The 20,531-nt window shown below is 45.7% G+C and overlaps 1 protein-coding gene and 1 pseudogene across 7 annotated transcripts in view; both read right to left on the reverse strand.

Annotated features, from left to right (window-relative positions):
• Nucleotides 1–20,531, reverse strand: part of Banp (BTG3 associated nuclear protein) — a 78,527-nt gene that overhangs the window by 55,838 nt on the left and 2,158 nt on the right. The window lies entirely within an intron of this gene.
• On the reverse strand, nt 10,149–11,323 carry LOC130863929 (protein PALS2-like; annotated as a pseudogene).

Genomic DNA, 20,531 nt, shown 5'->3' on the forward strand with positions numbered 1-20,531 from the left:
CTTATACATCCAAGCAAAAGACTAAGTGGCTTACAACACAAAGAGAATTCAATTAAACCAGGAAAAAGAAAATGGGTCAAAATATTTGAGATACTAAAGGAGGAACTGGAGAGAGGGCTGAGCAGTTAAAGGTACTGCTCTTCCAGAGAAGCCCAGGTCCAGCTCCAGTACCCATAGAGCAACTCACAACCATCCTTCACTTCAATTCTAGGGGATCTGATGCCCACTTCTGGCCTCTCATGGTACTGCATGCACATTACAGACAGGCATACATACAGACAAAACACTCATACACATACAATACAATAAAATGATACTATCAGAAAGAAATGTGAGCCAAGAATTTTATATCTAAACAAAAATCACTATCAAGTGTAAAGGCAGAAGACTCTGATCCACATACACTGTCTAGGAACAGCACCCCACACACAAACTCGTAAAGAATATGAAAAGCCAGGTGGTGGTTGCACACACCTTTAAGCCCAACACTGGGAAGAAGAGGTAGGGAGATCTCTGAGTTTGAGGTCAGCCTGGTCTACAGAGCTAATTCTAGGACAGTCAGGGCCACACAGAAAAACCCTGTCTCAAAAAGTCCATAAATAAATGGATGGATGGATGGATGGATGGATGGATGGATGGATGAATGGACGGACAGACGGACGGACGGACGAAGAATCTACAAAAAAAGACAAAACAAAAACAAAACTTCAGAAAACCAAAATCAGTAGAAAAGACAGTCTGTAGCACAAATTCTAATTGGTCTTAATAATAAAAACCTGGAGTCAGATATTAGGAGGTGAAAGCTAAAAAGAAAAGAGCAACTAGGGCTGGAGAGATGGCTCAGTGGTTAAGAGCATTGCCTGCTCTTCCAAAGGTCCTGAGTTCAATTCCCAGCAACCACATGGTGGCTCACAACCATCTGTAATGAGGTCTGGTGTCCTCTTCTGGCCTGCAAGCATACACGCAGAAAGACTATTGTATACATAATAAATAAATAAATAAATAAATAAATAAATAAATAAATAAATATTTTTTTAAGAAGAGCAACTAGTCACTAATTCTTACCTCTATGAAATCCTCCGATCGAATGGAGTATCCTGTCTCTACAAGTCCTCAGACTAAATGCTAAGCTCCTGTCTCCTCCTGCCTTATATTCCTCTCTCCACCCAGACTTCCTGTCTCTACCTCCCTAGTGCTGAGATTAAAGGTGTGAGCCAGCCGGGCAGTGGTGGCGCACACCTTTAATCCCAGCACTCGGGAGGCAGAGGCAGGTGGATCTCTGTGAGTTCAAGACCAGCCTGGTCTACAAGAGCTAGTTCCAGGACAGGCTCCAAAACCACAGAGAAACCCTGTCTTGAAAAACCAAAAAAAAAATTTAAAAAAATAAAATAAAATAAAGGTGTGAGCCCAGTACCACTTGGCTCTGTTTCTCTTTTAGACTGGATCAATCCCTATAGCCCGGGGTGGCCTTGGACTCACAGAGATCCTTCTGCCTCTGTCTCCTGAGTTCTGGGATTAAGGGTGTGTGCCACCACTGTCTGGCCTCTATGGCTAACTAGTGTGGCTAGCTCTCTGCACGCTGATCTTCGGACAAGCTTTATTTGTTAAAGCGCAGACAAAATATCACCACAGACAGTCAGCTGAGGGTATGGGCACTGTGAGAGAGACGGGGAAAGGGAAAGCATCCTTGCACCGCCCCCCATAACAACTGTTTCAGTTGAGAGAACACAACTACAAAATCAATTATAACAGTCTTCAGTAACTGTTGCGAGGGGCACTGGGAGTCCCAGCTAAGTAGCTGGGGCTGTCTTGTGCAATACTGACTAGTCACAGCCCCCAACACTGCTGAACACTCCTGAGAGTGGAGAAGCTGACACAGGGGTCTGAGAGTGGTCCCGTTTATGTCTAGGTTAATCTGAGCAGGAAGGGCAATCATGGATGTCAGTATATGGTGGCACACTGTGCTCTGTCCAGTCAAAGGGCAGAGGTGGCAGAGGGCCCTGCAGCAGTGTGTGTCCCTGGAGCCTGACTGTGGCGCTGAAGGTCCAGTCCTCAACAGGAGGAAACCTGACTCCTTGAAGATTTCAGGCAAGAAGCACACAAGGTGGGCTTGGACTTGCCAGACCACATGTAAGACACTGTGAAAACCACAGGGCTCCCATCTGATGGAGGCCATCATCAGACTGCTAGTGAAGACACCACAAACACTTCTAGGCTCAATCTACAGGGCACATGGACCTACTTGAAGGAGCTACTCTGAACAAACACAAAATAGCTAACAGTCACCAAGTCTAACAGTTACAGCGGGGTGAAGAGACCCTTGAAGTGCATGAGCTGTTTTTGTCACCAATACTTTGAGAAAGAGGGTGCCAGAGTCTCACCTTGCAAGAAATGAAATAGATGATACCCCCCCCCCAAAAAAAGTGTTGTCCTCTACCACAGATATCACATCTCATCACCACAGTAATGGGAAATTTCTGCAGGAAATTCAAGCAGACTTTAAAAGCTGACAAAACTGGTCAGGCAGTGGTAGTACACATATTTACTCTTAGCATTTGGGAGGCAGAGGCAGGAAGCAGGCAGATCTCTAAGTTTGAGGCCAGCCTGGTCTACACAGTGAGTGCCAGGACTATTTCACAGAGAAACCCCGTCTCAAAAAACAAAAGCAGGGGGGCTGAAAAGATAGCTCAGAGGTTAAGAGCACTGGCTGCTCTTCCAGAGGACCTGAGTTCAATTCCCAGCAACTACATGGTGGCTCACAACCATCTTTAATGAGATCTGGTACCCTCTTCTAGTATGCAGGTATACATGCAGACAGAACACTGTATACTAAATAAATAAATAATAAATAAATAAATCTAAAAAGAAGACACAATCCCTTTGTTTAACAAAAAAGTAGACAAAATTAAGGAAAGGGCAATACAAGCCAACAACTAAGGCGCAAGTCTGGTCGTGCCACGGCGAGGCGTGTGAGAGACACAAACACAAGCATGTGTCACCACACCCTAACACGCGATTTTGTTTGCATTTTATTTACTCAAAAGGGTTCTTTAAAGGAAAACTGAAACTAGGAAAAATTACTTGCTAAACATAGGCTAATTCTTTTTTTCACAGTAATAGGAAAGGCCAGGAAACCTATGAAACTGAGTATAAGGAATCAATCAGTCCCAAGAAAAAGCTAAAACATGGACAGGTGCTCCACCTGCTGGGTAACTGGAAACACACAAAGCTGACAAGGTACTGAGCCCCAAACAGCTTGCCAGGGCCTTGGAATGACCTCCTTCCAACTTTTACACATATTGTGTGAAGATTCACTCAAAAAAGAACCATAATAGAAGGCAAGGTGGTGTTTTTAGCAGCAGCAGAACAGCTGAGCAGTGGTATACCACGCACTGTGCAAGGAGTGGCTCCAAGCATTGCTCTGGGAGCAGAAAGAGCAGGAGAGGAGAAAGAAAGGAGACAAAATAGAAATGCACAGGACACGCAGACTTTAGAGGCTCAATGGCCTGAGACACGTGGGAGGAAAGGCGCGCACTATTTCTCCTCTTCCTCCCAGCAGATGCACACAGTGACAGGGTCAGGGTGATACCGGGACATCGCCATCCACCATCCCAACTCTGGTCCATTCTGCTGTCTTCACCCTCAATCTAAGTACTGTCCCCTAGATGAGGAAAGACAGACCTAGGTCGAACTGGAAGCACAGAACAGCGACTGCTGAGAGATAATGTCCCTCACGCCATACACAAATTGACAAGCATCAGCTCTGGGCAGAGGCAGCGATCTTCACCTTCCTAAAGCCGCCCAGCCAAATTCAGCACTAGACTGAAAACAGTCCAGGGTCTAGCAAATCCAAAGAGCTGGAAATGCACTACAGACCTTTTTCCAGGAAAATTTAGACAGGCAAATCTGGAATTCTCAAAGCTGTGCAGATACTAGAATCACCAGAATCCCTGCCTCAGTATCTCCGGGCAGATGGTCACCAAACTCACCTTTCCGGTTTCACCTACATCAAATGCAACTACAAGGTCTCTCCAACCCATGGCCCACAAGCCACATCCACCCCAGAAGAACAATAAATGCTGCCCCACAGAAAATCATTAATTTGCTTAACACAGCAAAGTTTTGTTTGGGGGAGGTTTACTTGATTGTGTGGCTTTTGTGCATGAACTTCATAGATGACAATGTCTGTCACAATGTCAAAATATTGGACAGTCCTAGAAGCATACCTAAAGAGACACAGGTACAGAAACCTCTGGGAGGGGGCTGTAGAGATGGCTCAGAGGTTAAGAGCACTGACTGTTCTTCCAAAGGTCCTGAGTTCAATTCCCAGTAACCATATGGTGGCTCACAACCATCTGTAATGGGGTCTGGTGCCCTCTTGTGGTGTGCAGACATACATGGAAAAAATGCTGTATACATAGTAAATAAATAAATATTAAAAAAAAAAAAAAAGATAACCGTCTGGTCTAAAGCTGCCTATTCTGGCTCTGCAGGCTACTCACAGACAGCTCTACCACAGATTCCATGAGCAGCGCCTGCCTCTCCTAAGGAGCCAATGAAAGTGGCTTTCCAATGCCCAACCCCAGCATCTTCTCACTTTTGAAAAGCTCTGCACGTGGTCTAAGAAAACACTCTGAAGTGGCCATAAAACCCCAAACCCTGACCTCCACCAAATGAGGACACCACTGCTCCCCTAGCTGTTTACCCAAATGCTTCTGTTGCCAGGATAAAAAGATTTAAAATTCTGCTAGCAGTGAAGGTTTCAATAGAAAAAACTAGGGCAAGAAGCCCAAGAAAACTGGAACAGAGAGCGGTACGTGCAGTTACCATTTTGGCAAATTAACTTTGCCGTTTCTCAGAAGGCCTGGGGAGAATCCAGTCCTAATGTAATAAAACAGCTGGACTAAGACTAATGTTCAATAAAGACTCGGAATGCAATTACCAGTTAGAGTCCTGGAGCTCCCAGGGTGCACGTGAAAAAAGGCAGTCCACCAAAGGCACAACCCAGGCACTCAGCAGGGGTGCAGGAAGATGAGGGGTGGCCCAGCCATGTGTTAACATAGAAGAACGATTTAATCATGCCCCCCAACGCACCAGTGGAGCAGCAGTGGAGAGGTCAGAGGGTAATAGGACAGCCATTCCTTCCACAGAACTACATGTGTATGTCCTCCTGTGCCTACAAGAGGTGTGCAGCAGTACAGGGTTTGCAGCTGAACATTTCTTCCCCAATGCTGGGTCTTGAACCCAGAGACCCAATCCACTGATCTAATAATCTAGTAAGGTCTTCTTCGATCCATCTCACTCAGACCACTACTTTATAAACCCTATCCCCACCCTCCCCCCCCACCCCACTCCTCAGCGCTCCTCCCTGAACCTTGATTGAACTCCTCAGCGCTCCTGGATTACAAGTCACACTTCCTCCACTCCCAGGGCTCCCTCCAGGGTGCCCAATGCCCTAGGGCACTCAGTGGAGTCACTCTTCCCTCTCCGGGCACTGCTTCTGAGCCTCTCCTCTGAGTTTCACACTTCTCCTTCCCACCAGGCTGGTCCAGCTCTGAGGCTTCTCTCTCTCCCACAGGGCTCTCTACACGCCACACGCCACCCTCCCTGGGCTTCCTGCAGGACTATTCCCGAGCCACTGTTCTTCCATCCCAGTCTGCTCCCTATCAACTCCCTGCCAGGATGCCCAGGGCAGCGCCCTCTCTGCTCAGTGGGCCCTGCCCTGCAGGCCTGCTACTGGGCCAGAAGCTGCACACGCCCAGCTGGCACTGCAGCACTCCCCAGCCCTAACCTCACTAAAGGCCAGCACAGCTGCTGGACATTTATCTCCTTGGACATGAGCTCTAGGCACTGATCACAGTCCTTCCCACCATCTCAACTGTCAGCAGTGGCCAAAGGTACCCATCAGCTTGGGCCAAAGTCTCATGCCTAGGTGGTTCTTCCATGCCCTCCTACAGACTCTGGTTCCAGTTTTTCATCGCCTAACACCTGGACTCGTGCAGTTCCCCAGGGTTCTCCATCTTCTTCTGCTCCAGAGCTCTTAACAGCAGTTCAAGGGCCCCACATCAGACAGACAAGATTTCCTTAACACGTTGCAAAGGCATGAGGACAGCTTCTGTTCCCTCAGCAGATGGCTATCCACCAGCACATTCCTTTTTTTTTTTTTTTTTTTTTTTTTTTTTTGGTTTTTCGAAGATAGGGTTTCTCTGTGGTTTTGGAGCCTGTCCTGGAACTAGTTCTTGTAGACCAGGCTGGTCTCGAACTCACAGAGATCCGCCTGCCTCTGCCTCCCAAGTGCTGGGATTAAAGGCGTGCGCCACCACCGCCCGGCTCCACCAGCACATTCCTGTTGGGAGCTCTTCCTGGCTTATTCACAGGACCTACTCTGTCACCCTGCCTCTTCCCCCAGCTCATAAGGAACAGCCCGGTCTAGGCCCTTCCAGCCAGTGGCCCCTTACCCCTTTCCCACATTCTCACAGGCTCCTCAGTGACACCAATCATACCTGAAGGACACTAGCACCCACCTTTCCAGTCCCCCACCCTGCCTTGTGATGAGCACTTTCTTCTGGCTTACAAATACCTGCTTTGCTGCATCTACCTCCCATGCCCTGCTGAAAGCTGAGCCCCAGTGGAGCATCTGAGCAGCCTGCACAAAGCCTGGTCCATGCTGGCATCCAGTATATATGGCTGAGATGGGCCCAATGGAAGGCACAGTGCACATGTCAGACACAGATGCCATACGACACCAACATTGCCACTGAGAACCCCATCTACCCTGAGCTGGCCAGTGCAGACAGTGCACTGTGTGGAAATGCCATGCTGTGCTTCTTTACTACATACGATCATGTCAGCACAACAGAAACTAACATTATCACATTTCCATAAAAACTAAAGCCAGACATGGTGGCACACAAGTGTAATTCCAGCCCTTGGGAGGCAGAAGTAGGCAGATCTTTCTATGAATTCCAGTTCACCTTGGTCTACAGGACATGTTTCAGTCAAGCCAGGGCTACATTGTGAGGTTATATCTCAAACACACACACATATTAAATTAAATTAAAAATATGAACTAAGGTCTTCAAAGCCTTTGGGCCTATGTCCTGGTCTCCACAGGACTACAGAATGGTTAACTACAAAAACCCAACTACTTAACTATATATGAGTGACAAACTGACTGTCACAGCCAGCAATGAAGCATGGTAACTGAATACTTAACTATAAACATATTTTTAAATTTTCAAGTATGTGCAGCCTCCATAAGAGAAAACTACAAGTATTGATACAGAAATTTTTAAAAGCTATTTTGAGGAATTTGAGATGTTAGAGTAAGTTCAAAGTCCACTGGACTAAAAGCCTCTCTCACTGGGCAGTGATGGTACACACCTTTAATACTAGCACTTGAGAGGCAGAGGCAAGTGAATCTCCAAGTTCAAGACCAGTCTGGTATATATAGTGAGTTGCAGAACAGCCAGAGCTAGAGAGAAACTCTGTCTCAAAAAAAAAAAAAAAAAAAAAGTTAAAAAAAAAATAAGCAACTAATTTTATTGTTTTTTTGTTTTTCAAGACAGGGTTTCTCTGTATCTTTGGAGCCTGTCCTGGAACTAACTCTTGTAGATCAGGCTGGCCTTGAACTCACAGAGATCCACCTGCCTCTGCCTCCACAGTGCTGGGATTAAAGGCGTGCGCCACCGCCACCCCGGGCCTGGCTAGTGACTATTTAAAAAGACTGTCTCAAATACAAAAGTAAACAGAGGATTGTGGGGGAAGCTCAGTGGTGAGGCACAGGTTGGATCGCCAGCACAGGTGGGTGAAGGGACAAACAACACTACTTAGACTATAAAGCCTCACTCTACGGGTAAAGGTTCAAAAGGGGACACCAGAGTGTCAGCTCTGGAGACATGAAGAAACAATGAAGGCAGCACAAAGACAAGGACTGAACAAAGGCTCACTGCACTTCCCCACCGGTCAAGGCATGAACCACATCATATAGGAAGTCCAATGGCTTCTTTCCCGTCAGCCTCAAGGACAGACTTCTCAGAGCTGTTTCTCACATCAAGCCTCTCCAGGAGCTCTCAGGCCACATCTGGCTTGGCGGGGGTATTTCTACAGGAAGCAGGATAAAGCAGCCAGTCAGACACACAGCCCTGGACTGGAATGACACAACGGTCACCTGATGCCTGTCCAGCAGCGAGTCTAACAAGCCTACTGCACATGCCACCAGGGAAAACCCTAGCATGTTCTTGATGTGTCTGGAAGAGGCTGTGGAAAACATCTACACCTTGTCTGATCTCACTTTATAGAAAAATAAAAAAATAAATAAATGCTTGACTGTTGGCAAAAAGCCGTAAGACCAGGAGCAGCCCTTAGTACAAGAGAACAGATGCAGACGGCACACAGTGTGTGTGGGAAAGGCACTCAGAACCAACTGCAGGAAAGGGAAGAATGCATTCTGGGCCCTTGAGTCCCACAGTATTCCCAGTGTACCGCTTTGCCCTAGAAACTCCAGAGTCCATGAGAGCTGGAATGCCAAGTTCACAGTGCCATAAAAATCTGGACAGACAGGCATAGTGATACCCACTTTCCATTCTAGTTCTTAGGATGCAGAGGCAGGGGGATCACTGTGAGTTCGAGGCCAAACTGGTGAACGTACACAGCAAATTCCAGGTTGCCTAGGTTACATAGTGACTGTCTCAAAAACTAAATTAAGTTAAACATAAATAAAAACCAGGACAGTGGTGATACTGCCTGTCCACTTAAAGAAATAGCAAACTGGTACTCAGGCAGCCAAGTCTCCAGGAACATGGGAACTGCTGAAGCATCAAAGATTACCCCAATCCTTTCAAGACACAGGAGCGCTAACCAAAAGAAATAAAAATTCAAATGCCAGGAGGTCAGCAACAAGATGCATTTTATTAACTACAGTATGTGGAAAGGTTCAGCTTGCTTCTTCCCCCAAAAAACATATCTGAGATGGAATTTTAAAAAAAAAGAGAGAGATGGGGGGCTGAAAAGATGGCTCAGCTGGTAAAGCGCTTGCTTAGGTCCTCAGAACCCACAGAAAGGCTCATGGGGCTGGAGAGGCAGAGGCAGATCTCCAGGTTACTTGGCCCACCAGTCTAACCAAAGTGATAAGCTGTAGCACGATTAATAAAAACCCAGAGACAGATATTGGGGTTCAACCTGAAGGTCAGAAAAGCAAAGCAGCCAGTCACTGGCTCTTACCTCTACCTCAGTCCGAAATAGCAATCCTGCCTCCAGGAATCTCAGAATGAGACTGTGTGTGAGAGCTGTCTCCTCCTGTCTTGTAATCCTCTCTAGTGCTGGGATTAAAGGCGTGCACCATTACTGCCTGATTCCTATGGCAAACTAATGTGGCTACTGGGATTAAAGGTGTGTGTCACCACTGCCTGGTCTGTAAGGCTGGTCAGTGGGGCTGCTTTACTCTTTGATCTTCAAGCAATCTTTATTTATTAAAATACAAATGAAATGTCACTACAATATACTCCAGGTTCAGTGACAAACACTGGCTCAGAAAATAAGACAGACTGACAGAAGATACCCAGTATTTATCTCTGACATTCACATGCATGCATACACACCACAGAATGAATGAGTGAAACTGTGTTAGACAATGGCAATCAGACTATAAGTGATGGTCGGTTGTGAGGAAAAGAGAAAAGGCAAGAACTACTTCTTCTAAGGGTCCTGCCTGACCCCTGAGGAAACATAGGCAACACTGTTTTTAAGGCAGAACCTCTAAAAAATGCTTCAAGGTACAACTAGGAAGGAACAAATAGGCCTGGACGTCAGGCCATTTCTCTTAGGTTAATACTGTTCGGTCTATGTGTCACCTTCTCACACTTCCCCATACACAAGCACCTCACCAAACAAGTCCATGGGAGCCAGAGAGACAGCCGGCCATGGGCAGACCCACACCATGATACCTCCCACAGACCTGCCCCGAGCCGGAACACGAGCAGGGCAACAAGCTTCAACCACTCGTTTCTGTCCCAAGGTTTTCCTCCCAGGCAGTGGACAACAGGCCAGATGTGTGATGGTGCCACGCAGCCTTCTGGACACACAGGCACAGCTGAAGATTACCTTTTCATTCTTCAAAGTTTTATTTAACTGATAGTCTTATTGAATTATCAGTACGCCCAGCTAATAAGGACCCACTGGGGCTCCATTCTTTGTAGTTTCTCAAAGGCTTTGTCTAGATTGTCATTTATGGTGATCACATCCAAGTAGTGGCTGTATGCTCTCTGAATTCATGCGCGTTCATTCACTCTTTTCTTCAAATCAGAGCCCATCAAAAGCTTGCTGGTGATTCCTGCATCCTGTGTCCCTGCATGGCACACAGGGTCTGTAGCTCTGGAGCAGCAATAAATACCACATAAGGTATGAACTCAGATGTCCTCAACACTTTCAATGCTTGTGGGTTGACATCTAAAATGCAAGTACATTCAGTTTGTACAACTTCAAGGACAGAGTCTATCTTAGTTCTATAGAAGTTTCCTTCATATTCTCCATACTCCAAATACTTTCCAGTTTTAATATCTACTTCCATCTCTGATTGGGACACAAATTTATATGCCTGTCCATCCTTTTCATCTTTTCTTGGCTTCCGTGAAGTAAATGACACCATTGTTCCAAATCTAGCAGGATTCAGCCCTATGAAACTATTTTCAAGCTTCTTCTTCCCACACCTTGAGCTCCTATCAACACTAATGTTTTTCGCTGGAAGGGTGGCATATTTGCTACTTCCTCATAGATCTGAATTTCATGACAATCAAACTCCTAATTCCTAGATGTGAGGTACATCATCATCTTTTGTTGTTGTTGGTGCTTATAGTTCCACAAAAGGGTCCTGAATTGTCCCAGTCTCTGAGAACAAATGCCTTTCTCCTCTCTTCCAGGAACTGGCTTGGGATCAGACCAGCACTTCCGCCCCGCCCTCTTTCACATGGCTAGCCTGCCACCAATTTGGGGCTTTTCTGTTTACAATCTATAGAATTTCTCTTTTAGAAAACTTCAGTTCTGCTTCTTTGCAGGCTATCAGGCTATCACTGAGTGGATTATAATTGAAATGACACTTGATAAATACCTGTTGAGGAGTAATATCTCTATAACTTGGCAGAATTGTTAGGGTGACACTTCACTAATATTTTTCAGCAGCTCTTGTCATTCCTTCGGATTGTTTCCAACCTCATGTCCATTGACTCCTTATATCTCCCACATGAAGACCTTGTCGATCTATCATTCCTCCATGAAGGATTTGGGAGATTACGAGATCATTATTTTCAACCCTAAATGTTACACCCATGGCTCTCAAGCTCTTTTGTGAATACCAAGAATGCGATGGCACCTACTGGCAATAACTGATTATTGAGAGAATTATTCATTTCTGGGCTTGATGGAGGTGAATCATAACATTTTGATGCCACAATACCAAGGGCCTCCAGGAGCGACTGGAGATGAGGTTGAGTATTCTAACCAGTTCTGCTACATTTTCATCCACACTTATCAAAGGACTGATATCTTCAAGAATTTCATTTGCTAATTCCAAGTTATTATCACTGACAGCTTCTAATTATGAATCTTTTTTTTAAAATATTTATTTATTTATTATGTATACAATATTCTGTCTGTGTGTCTGCCTGCAGGCCAGAAGAGGGCATCAGATCTCATTACAGATGGTTGTGAGCCACCATGTGGTTGCTGGGAATTGAACTCAGGACCTTTGGAAGAGCAGGCAATGCTCTTAACCACTAAGCCATCTCTCCAGCCCCCTAATTATGAATCTTCAAGCCTCTCATGAGCCTTTTTTGGCAAGGCAGTCACATCTTGCTTGCTGTGTCTGGGTCACAACTGTAGACTGAATCCTCTTCCCAGAATTTTCCTATTCTCATTGCCCCGCCTCTACATCGAAAATTATCTTAAGAAAGCCAAATATCAGGGCAGATATGATGGTTCAGCTTTTAATCACAACAATAACAATTGAGCAGCAGAAGCAGGCGGACCTCTGTGAGTTTGAGATCAGCCTGGCCCACATGGCAAGTTCCAGGACAGCCAGAGTTACAAAATGAGACCTTGTCTCAAAATACGTAAGAAAAAAAAAGAGAGAAAAATTCAAGTATCTAGGAGATGGAGGTTCAGCTTAAGTATGTGGCCAGTAAGGTCCTAAACACAACAGTCCCAGGTACAGCTGCCGTGGGAGAGTGAAAAGGCTGCTGTGCTGGGAGACAGCAATTGGGACTTCTGGGCTTAGGATCTCCTGCATACCACATTTGCTATCCTATCAGAGTATGTTTGAAGATTGTGTTATTTCTTTAAAAAAAAAATAATAAGTTACTGAAAGTTTATTTATTTATTGGTTTTTCAGGGTTTCTCTGTGGTTTTGGAGCCTGTCCTGGAACTAGCTCTCGTAGACCCAGGTTGGCCTCGATCTCAGAGATCCGCCTGCCTCTGCCTCCCGAGTGCAGGGATTACAGGCATGTGCCACCACCACCTGGCTTATTTTTCCTTTTTTCAAGACAGTCTCTGTTTAGCCCCAGCTGTCCTGGAACTCGCTCTACAGACCAGGTTCAAACTCTGAGATCCGCCTGCCTGCCTCTTCCAGCTGGAAGTGTTGGAATTAAAATAATTGCACTACCACCACCCAACTGAAATTGTATTTCTTTATGCATATTAACATACAAAATACTTTTTAATGAAAAAGAACTGTGATTTCCAAATAACAAAGACTTAATAAGAAGTGACATTGCTTTGCCCTTTACAGGGTTGCTAACCTCCAGGTTACAGATGCATTCTACAGATTCTACTCAGACCCTGGCAGAGTGGCTGGCTCTGGATGAAGCCCTGACTTCAGCCAGCCTCATAGGGAGATGCAGCTGAGAATGGGAGAGAAATGCAGTAGCTTTTGCACACAGCTGTGGATACACGCCTTTGCAGTGACCCTAAAACTCAGCACTTGTTTTCGTTCTTGAAGTCTAACTGAAGCCAGAGCCTGCCACCACTGGAAACTTGGCACCTGACTTCTTCAAAGCCCACTAATCTGTTCTGCTTGGCAAGCGGATTTCTGAGGCAAATGTAAACTCCCATTTATCATTCAGGAAGTCCTGCTCGCTAAAGTATACGCAACCTATAGATGCTACTCATGATACATAATGATACTAAAAGCATTATGCCAGACAAGGTCAAGCAGGCTCTTCCGAACTATGATGTCGTGAAACCCTACCTCCAAATAAATAAAACCTCGCATCTTCACGTGCATGTGTGTGTTAACATTAGTACTGATTCCTCTTTGAAGAAGTTGTTGGGCTCACAGTAGTAAATACATCCTAAAAAATCCAATCTCACTTGACAGTTTGTATCACTGACAATAGACTCCTTTGGAATGGCAGGCTTTGTACATTTTGTAGGAAGATCCATGTTGGTCAGACTTTCTATTGTGGTGGTCCATGAGAAAGCAGCTAGTTCAGTTCACAGCTTCCTTTCCTACAGAGGGCTGTCCTGGAAACAATCTCAGTACACGAATGCCCTCGCTGTCCAGGTAATCAGAATGGTGATGAAGTTGAGTGCTAACGGCTTCACTGCGACATTGGAACAATCTTTTAAGAACATCTATTTTTATTCCTTTTGATTATGTGTGTGTGCACGTGTGTGTGCACGTGGGAATATACACATGTGTGCAGGTGCCCTCAAAGACCAGAGGCATCAGATCTCCTGGAACTGGAGTTATAAACAGTTGTCAGCCATCTGACATGGGTGACAGGAACTGACCTGGGATCTTTGAACAGCAGCAAGAGCTCTTAATCACTAATCCAGCTCTCCAGCCCATCAAGGACAGCCTTGAGTAAAAATAAGGCATTTGATGCTTCACTGTCTTGCAGAGAGCACAAGACACAGTGTAGTGCCACAAGCCTGACTTGTGTTCAAGCACCAGCAATCTTACCCACCACCACCAGTTCTGAACCATCGGTGCAAGTGTTGATACAGAAAAACATAAACAACCTCTCAGCATTCTTTTGGCCTCACAGGCCCCTAGGAAAGGTCGTCCAGTTGTCAGAGAGACTGTGGGCCACCCTGATAACCACAGTACTTGGAGCTGGCAGGAACAACAGGCATTGAATCAACCTCCATCTCTGCCTCTCTCTTCACCTTGCCCAGGCTGCAGGACTCCGAGAGTCTATTCCAGAGCTGCAAGCCAGGCTTTCCTGAATTAACCAGTTCTCCCCCAACTTATACTGCTCAAAGGGACCACCATCCCACAACTCCTTGGGAAAGAAGTCTGCAGGACCAGGACATCCTGGGCCTGCTCCCTTCAACAATCCTAAGGTACCCTTTTCCTGCTGGTTCCTCTCAGCCTCCCTTCTCTGTTCACACAACACCATACTGCCAAGGACCCTGGGTCCAACACAAGTCACACCTCCCCAGCACACTGGATGGCAGACTGAGAGGAATGCACCTGCCAGCAACTTCTGAGTACTTTGTCCTACCGTGCCCACTCTGGCCCTTCACAGTCACCTTCCACCCCCAGCATTAGCCTTCTACAGCTCTGAAGGGCTCCAGCCCTCCCAGTTGGCCTACCTTTGACCTCTGCCTGCTCCTCACTCACAAACTCCATAGAGGCCACACAGCAGCAAACCAGGGCCCACAGGGCAGGTTCAGCTCCCACCTGTTTCTATGCAACCCATGAGCCAAAAATTGACCTTATATTTTAAAATGGGGGGGGGGGATTAAAGATCGCCTCTTCTTTAGGATATAAAAATTAGATAAATTCAAATTTCAGTCCCCATATAATCACTGGAGCACACAGTACCCATTGTCTACACTATCTGCTGCTTCTGCCATACAGCACATTCAAGAGTGGCTGGGCTGTGCCAGACTACTGGCATCCTGCTCTCCAGCATGTAACCTGCAGCAGCAGGGGTGTTTGCACACTGGGCTCACCAATTGGGGGTCTATTACAAGGTTACTGGTTGCATTTCCAGAGATTGTGAACAACCTGGACTGCAACCGTGAACCATGGCTTTCAGAACCAGTGACCTAGACCAAGGAGATGATACTCGATGGCTATTGTCTGCACCTTCTTAACCAAGGGCAGAGCCACTTCCACACACTTCAAACCGTGGCCTACAAGGCCCGACCTGCACGTTCATGTCCACTACATAAACCAACACTCAGGCATCAATACCAACCCAAACCCCAGCAGTTGTGCTCCTCTGCTGTATGTGCTAATGCTGGCCCACTAAAGTGAGGCCAGACCAAAACAAAGACTCACATATACCTGGCCAGACACAGTGGATCACACCTTTATTCCCAACACTCCTGAGGCAGAGGCAGGTAGATCTCTGGAACTTTGAGACGAGTCGACATTGTGAGTTCCTGGCCAGCTAAGGCTACAAAGTGAGAACAGCCTTTAAAAAAAGTTAAAAGCAATTTATTTTCAATTGAAATTTCCCATTGAAATGTCAGAGTGTTAGAACAAACCCCTTGAGCCCAAATAACAGCATCGGATCTGAGCAGCTCAAATGAGCAAGCAAGATGTATACACAGCACATGTGTAAGAATAAGATACTTTGCTGAGCAGGGGGTGACTCATGCCTTTAATCCCAGGCAGAGGCAGGTGGATCTCTATGAGTTCAAAGCCAACCTGGTCTACAGCGTGAGTTCCAGGACAGCGAGGGCTACACAAAGAAACCCTGCCTCAAAAAACAAGAAAACAGCCAGGCGGTGGTGGCGCACGCCTTTAATCCCAGCACTCGGGAGGCAGAGGCAGGCGGATCTCTGGGAGTTCGAGGCCAGCCTGGTCTACAGAGCTAGTTCCAGGACAGGCACCAAAGCTACAGAGAAACCCTGTCTCGAAAAACCAAAAAAAAAAAAAAAAAAACAAGAAAACAAAAATAAAACAAAAAAGCAAAACAACAACACATAAACAAGGTATTCTAGCTCAGAGAATCCATCTCAATAGTGGTGTCTTCATTAAACCAGACCACGTCCATGCCATAACCTGTGTATAAAATGCCACTGACTGATCACTCCAAACATGTGGTAATGGCCCAAGATGGTAGACCAGGATATGCCCCCTCTTTATTGTAAAGCAGGGTATCCTGGAGCAAGTACACCTCTCCCAGGTTCCCAACTCCAAAAGCTCCCAGGTATCTGGATATGGACTCCAGTTGACCATGAGTAACAGAAGATGACTAGAACGCTTGTCATCAGTTTCAGCTATGGAGCAAGAATCTGTTTGCTTCACAAGAAAAACAAAAAAGAATCACTTAGGGCTAGCAAGACGGCTCAGCAGGTAAAGGTACTTGCCACAGAGCCTGACCTGCCTGAGTTCCATACTTGAAACCCACACAATGGAAGGAAAAAAACAGGCTCCTGAAAGTTGTTCTCTGACCTCCACCCACACATGCACGTGCACACACAGAGTTAAAATTGGAAGCATAAATTACTTAAAGCCATGTATGTGGTGCACACCTTTAATCCCAACACTAGGAGGCTAAAGCAAGAGAGCTGTTCCAAGTTTGAAGCCAACATGGTCTGAGTTCCAGGCCAGGAGGGATACATACAGCAGATTTTCTTTAAAGAAAAACTCAAAAACACCAAATCCATTCATCTTTCTGCCTTTGGGAACGTTTTCTTTTCTTCACCATAATCTTCAGGATGAAAAGACTGCTTAAACCAATGAACAGTTGAGCTCTGAGCTGTAGGGACTCCCAGGAACCACCCTACCCAGCCTAAAAGGAATATGGGTACGAGAGTCCAGGCTCCTTCACCTTTCAAATAACGTAACAGAAGACATGGAAAGGCCATGCTCAGTTCATGAGAGTCACCCTGCATTTGCACTTAACTTCACCCCTGTGGCCTCTGCCACCAGGCTCCCTTCAGTCTTCCTTGGGGGGAAGGAAAAGGAAATGGCTTTTCCAAGTCAGCAATAAATATTATAGATGTTGTATTTTTCTGAGCTTATATTCTGTAGAATGCAGACCCTAGTGTAGAATTATACAAGGTGTAGCAAAAACCCAGGAAAACCACATCCACATCAGGAATCTTTTTGCAATTAAAGACATTACTAGGATAATCAGTCAAATGTAAGATCTAGTGTTTAAGCAGCAGAAATGAAAAGCCCTGGTGTGATAATTATACTGAGATTGGAGAGGAGAATGCCTATGTTTTTAGAAATTGTTACATAAGTACAGAAGGCTTAAGGGACACCAGGGCATAAGTAAACTTGTCTTCTCTGAGAAGTGACACCTGAAACACAGGTGGAAAATACACAACCCGTTCCTGGGATTATTTAAAGCAAATATCCCAAGCCTGTTCCTGTTCAAAAGACCTTGGGCTTTTAAAACTCCAAGGCTGTGATGGAAAGGAGTGGCCTCCAGGTTTTAAGTGGTAGAAAAGGGTGGCCCCTGAATCTGAAGTGATAGGAAAGGGTGGCTTTGGGTCTGAAGATCATAAGCCACATTCTGAAAGGCTATCACTGATGTATTCATCTTTCAGGAATAAACTGTAATTCCATGAGGGTGCCTGAGCCAGTGAGACAATAGCTTCCTCCTTATACTTGCTGCTCAAGTCAGCAGGAAACAGCCTGAACCCAGAAGCACCTCAAGAGCCACTTGCAACGGGCAGCATAGCCAAGACCTGAGTGTAATGCTGAATAGCACATTAGAGGGCACCTATACCCAAATGTCCCCACTGCCAATCCACCCCCACCCTAGCCTGTGTTCAATTCTATCAACACTTACTGGAGGGCACAGGCCTCACAAATCATAACCCCAGACCAAAGGCAACCACTGTCTGCCTCTGGAGTACAGATAGCTTCCTGGGAAACACATATGTCCAACTTCTGATGTGCAAGGTGGACCAGTGAAGACAGACCTCAAAGACAATTTCTTATATGCCCATAACAAAAGGATCCTAGGCTCTGAGTTCGAGCTACACCAGATTTAATGACAATTCAGACAATGAGAGCCTGAGAACTAGTAGGCCGGGTATTGGCACACCTCTAAGGGAATGAACCTCTGAAGAGGCAGGACTCTTCCAGCTCCTCTTCCTATTGGAGGGATCCCTATGGACATGAGAGAAGAAATGACGTATCTCCACGAGGAAAAGCAGTCAAGTAATAGCATGATTCCCGTGACCTGGGGAGCCCAGCAGCAGGTGGAGCTGAATGGGTTATGACATCAGCCTGTGAGCCCATCAGCAGAGGCTTCCATCTTTGATCTCCTTCTTTCTTCCTGCTTCCTCCTTTACATGGCAGATTTGCATTTTAGACAAATCTAAACTATGGAGTTCTGAAATACATTGTAAATATATGTAAATATTAAACCCTTACTTTGCAAAAATGTGAATAATCTGAATCCTACAAATCTTTAAAACCCATGAAATTTCAAACCTGGAAGGGTAATGTCACGTCAATTCTCAAGGACAGGCTCTAGGAGCTACTGCCTGACTTTGCTGGTTTCATAGACATCACAGGGTGTGTTTGCAGAACTTAGATACCCTCAAGTCAGGGGTGAGATCGCCTTGTCATTCGCTGAAATGTGGCACATGACCATGACTTCACACTGAACAACAGTAGCAACGTTCAGCTGATAAACAGGTCACAGAGCCTGAGCTCCATCCTGAGTCCACGAAGGTTGTTATACGATGTCTTCAGAGGAGGTGGTCTGCGGCAATGATCTCCACACCAAGCCATCTCTAGCTCTGGCCAATGCATAAGCTGAGCTCAGAAAGGGCTGTTCCCATCCTGGAGATCTATAGCCCAGTAAGGCTCCTTTGGGGTAAGTCTAGTCTGCTCCACCATAAGCTAATAAATATGGAATCAAATCGGATAGTTCTTGATGAAAGTTGCAGAAGTTAATTCAAGATAGGTATCAAATCCACTGTATTTCAGCAATGTTTCATTCTCCTTAATGGTGGTTGCATGTTCTGGAGGCACCAGCTTCTCCATCAGGTTCCAGAGTCAGTTCCAAGCCCAGCCCTACTCTAAGACTAACTCCATCCATGCAGAACAGTGCCAGTTTCTAGATCTGCCCTTGGGAACTAAGGATATGGGAGCAGAACCTCCCACCAATATTTCAAGGCAGATAACACCAGATCTCAGTGCAAGCTTCTGCCTGGGATGAAATGAGCTCTGAATGAAAAGCTGATACAGCCTAAGGAAGCTGCCATGGTTCAGCTCCCACACTTGCTCTCCTAAAACTCTCCTCCTTGCCAATCAATAGGGCCAGGATAGTTAGGAGTCCCTCTGCTGACCAGATCTCTGGGAGGGATTTTCTGAAGAGAAACTAACATTCTTCAGTCTGACACATTCCTGTTGGGGCCCTCAATGTATCCAACTGTCTAGTCTTTTTTTTTATCCAAGGGAAATGTTTTTTTTTTCTTTTTTCCTAGATAAAAAAATGTGGCATTTTTACAGTCAGCCTTGCATCATGGAATTCAACTGTACCCTTAGGTTTCTAGAGCATAGCTGATCCTGAGGATACAGGCTATAAGCTATATCGCACTGGTGGCATTAGTAAAACCGCTGTTACAAACTCATTTAGTAATCTGTGCCGAGAGCCTCATTTCCCTACAAACCACCTCAAGGAGCAAAGCTGTGGTTTTTCATCCCAAGTGTCAGTGTGCGCACACATGCTGTGACCACATGCAGATTCTGAGTCCCTCCCTTGGAGTAGTACTGGTCAGAGTGCTAGTGAACATTCCTCCCCCCCATATGCATCTAACATTTTCTTGGGAATATATTGCATTTCTGGCAGAGAACTGATATGTCCTTAGTTTTTCTCTTGGGGTACTTGACAGCAGTCTCTTCTGGCCACATTAGCCTCAATCATTTGCTTTGGATGTGCAGTATCTGCTGAACGTTTTCCAGAGACAGTACCTTTTTTCCTGTCAAGACTTACAAACACTGGAGGATACTTAGGGATGAAGGAAATATCAGATTAGAGGAGATATGGCAACAAAACAGAGTATGGGGTTCTGAATTAGATCCTGTAACAAACAAATAAACATGTCAGTAGAATACTAGAACTTGTGAAAGGTCTGTAACCTAGGTAACCTTGCTGGTAGAAACATTTCTGGCTTTCTGTGGCCCTTTCCTTGTACAAACTATCAACACCAGGAGGGGAATTGAAAGGGAGGAGAAAGCTCACCCACAGTTTCACTGAGTCTTAATCGCAGACTGAATCTGCAGGTGGGCCTAAGAGTGCTCATCAGCGTGTGGGTTGCTGTGGACTCTGCTCAAGACTCCAGCAGATGCAGCCCATTCCAATAAGCACAACTTGCAAGTCTGCCAGTCCAATGCATCGCCTTCCTATTCCTGTACTATGGGTACAGCAAATACTGCACTGCGCACTTCTGGGTCTGTGAACCATGGTTTGCTGAGCTGCTTACACTGACACAGCAAAAAAGCAAAAAAAAAAAAAAAAAAGTGGCTACCTTGAGTGCTCACTACAGAACAAGACAAACGAAGCCTAAGCTCAGCGTCTGACCAGTCTCCTGCATCTTGATGCCCTGCC

The sequence above is a fragment of the Chionomys nivalis genome, chromosome 21 (genome assembly GCF_950005125.1).
Source record: "Chionomys nivalis chromosome 21, mChiNiv1.1, whole genome shotgun sequence".
NCBI lineage: Eukaryota > Metazoa > Chordata > Mammalia > Rodentia > Cricetidae > Chionomys > Chionomys nivalis.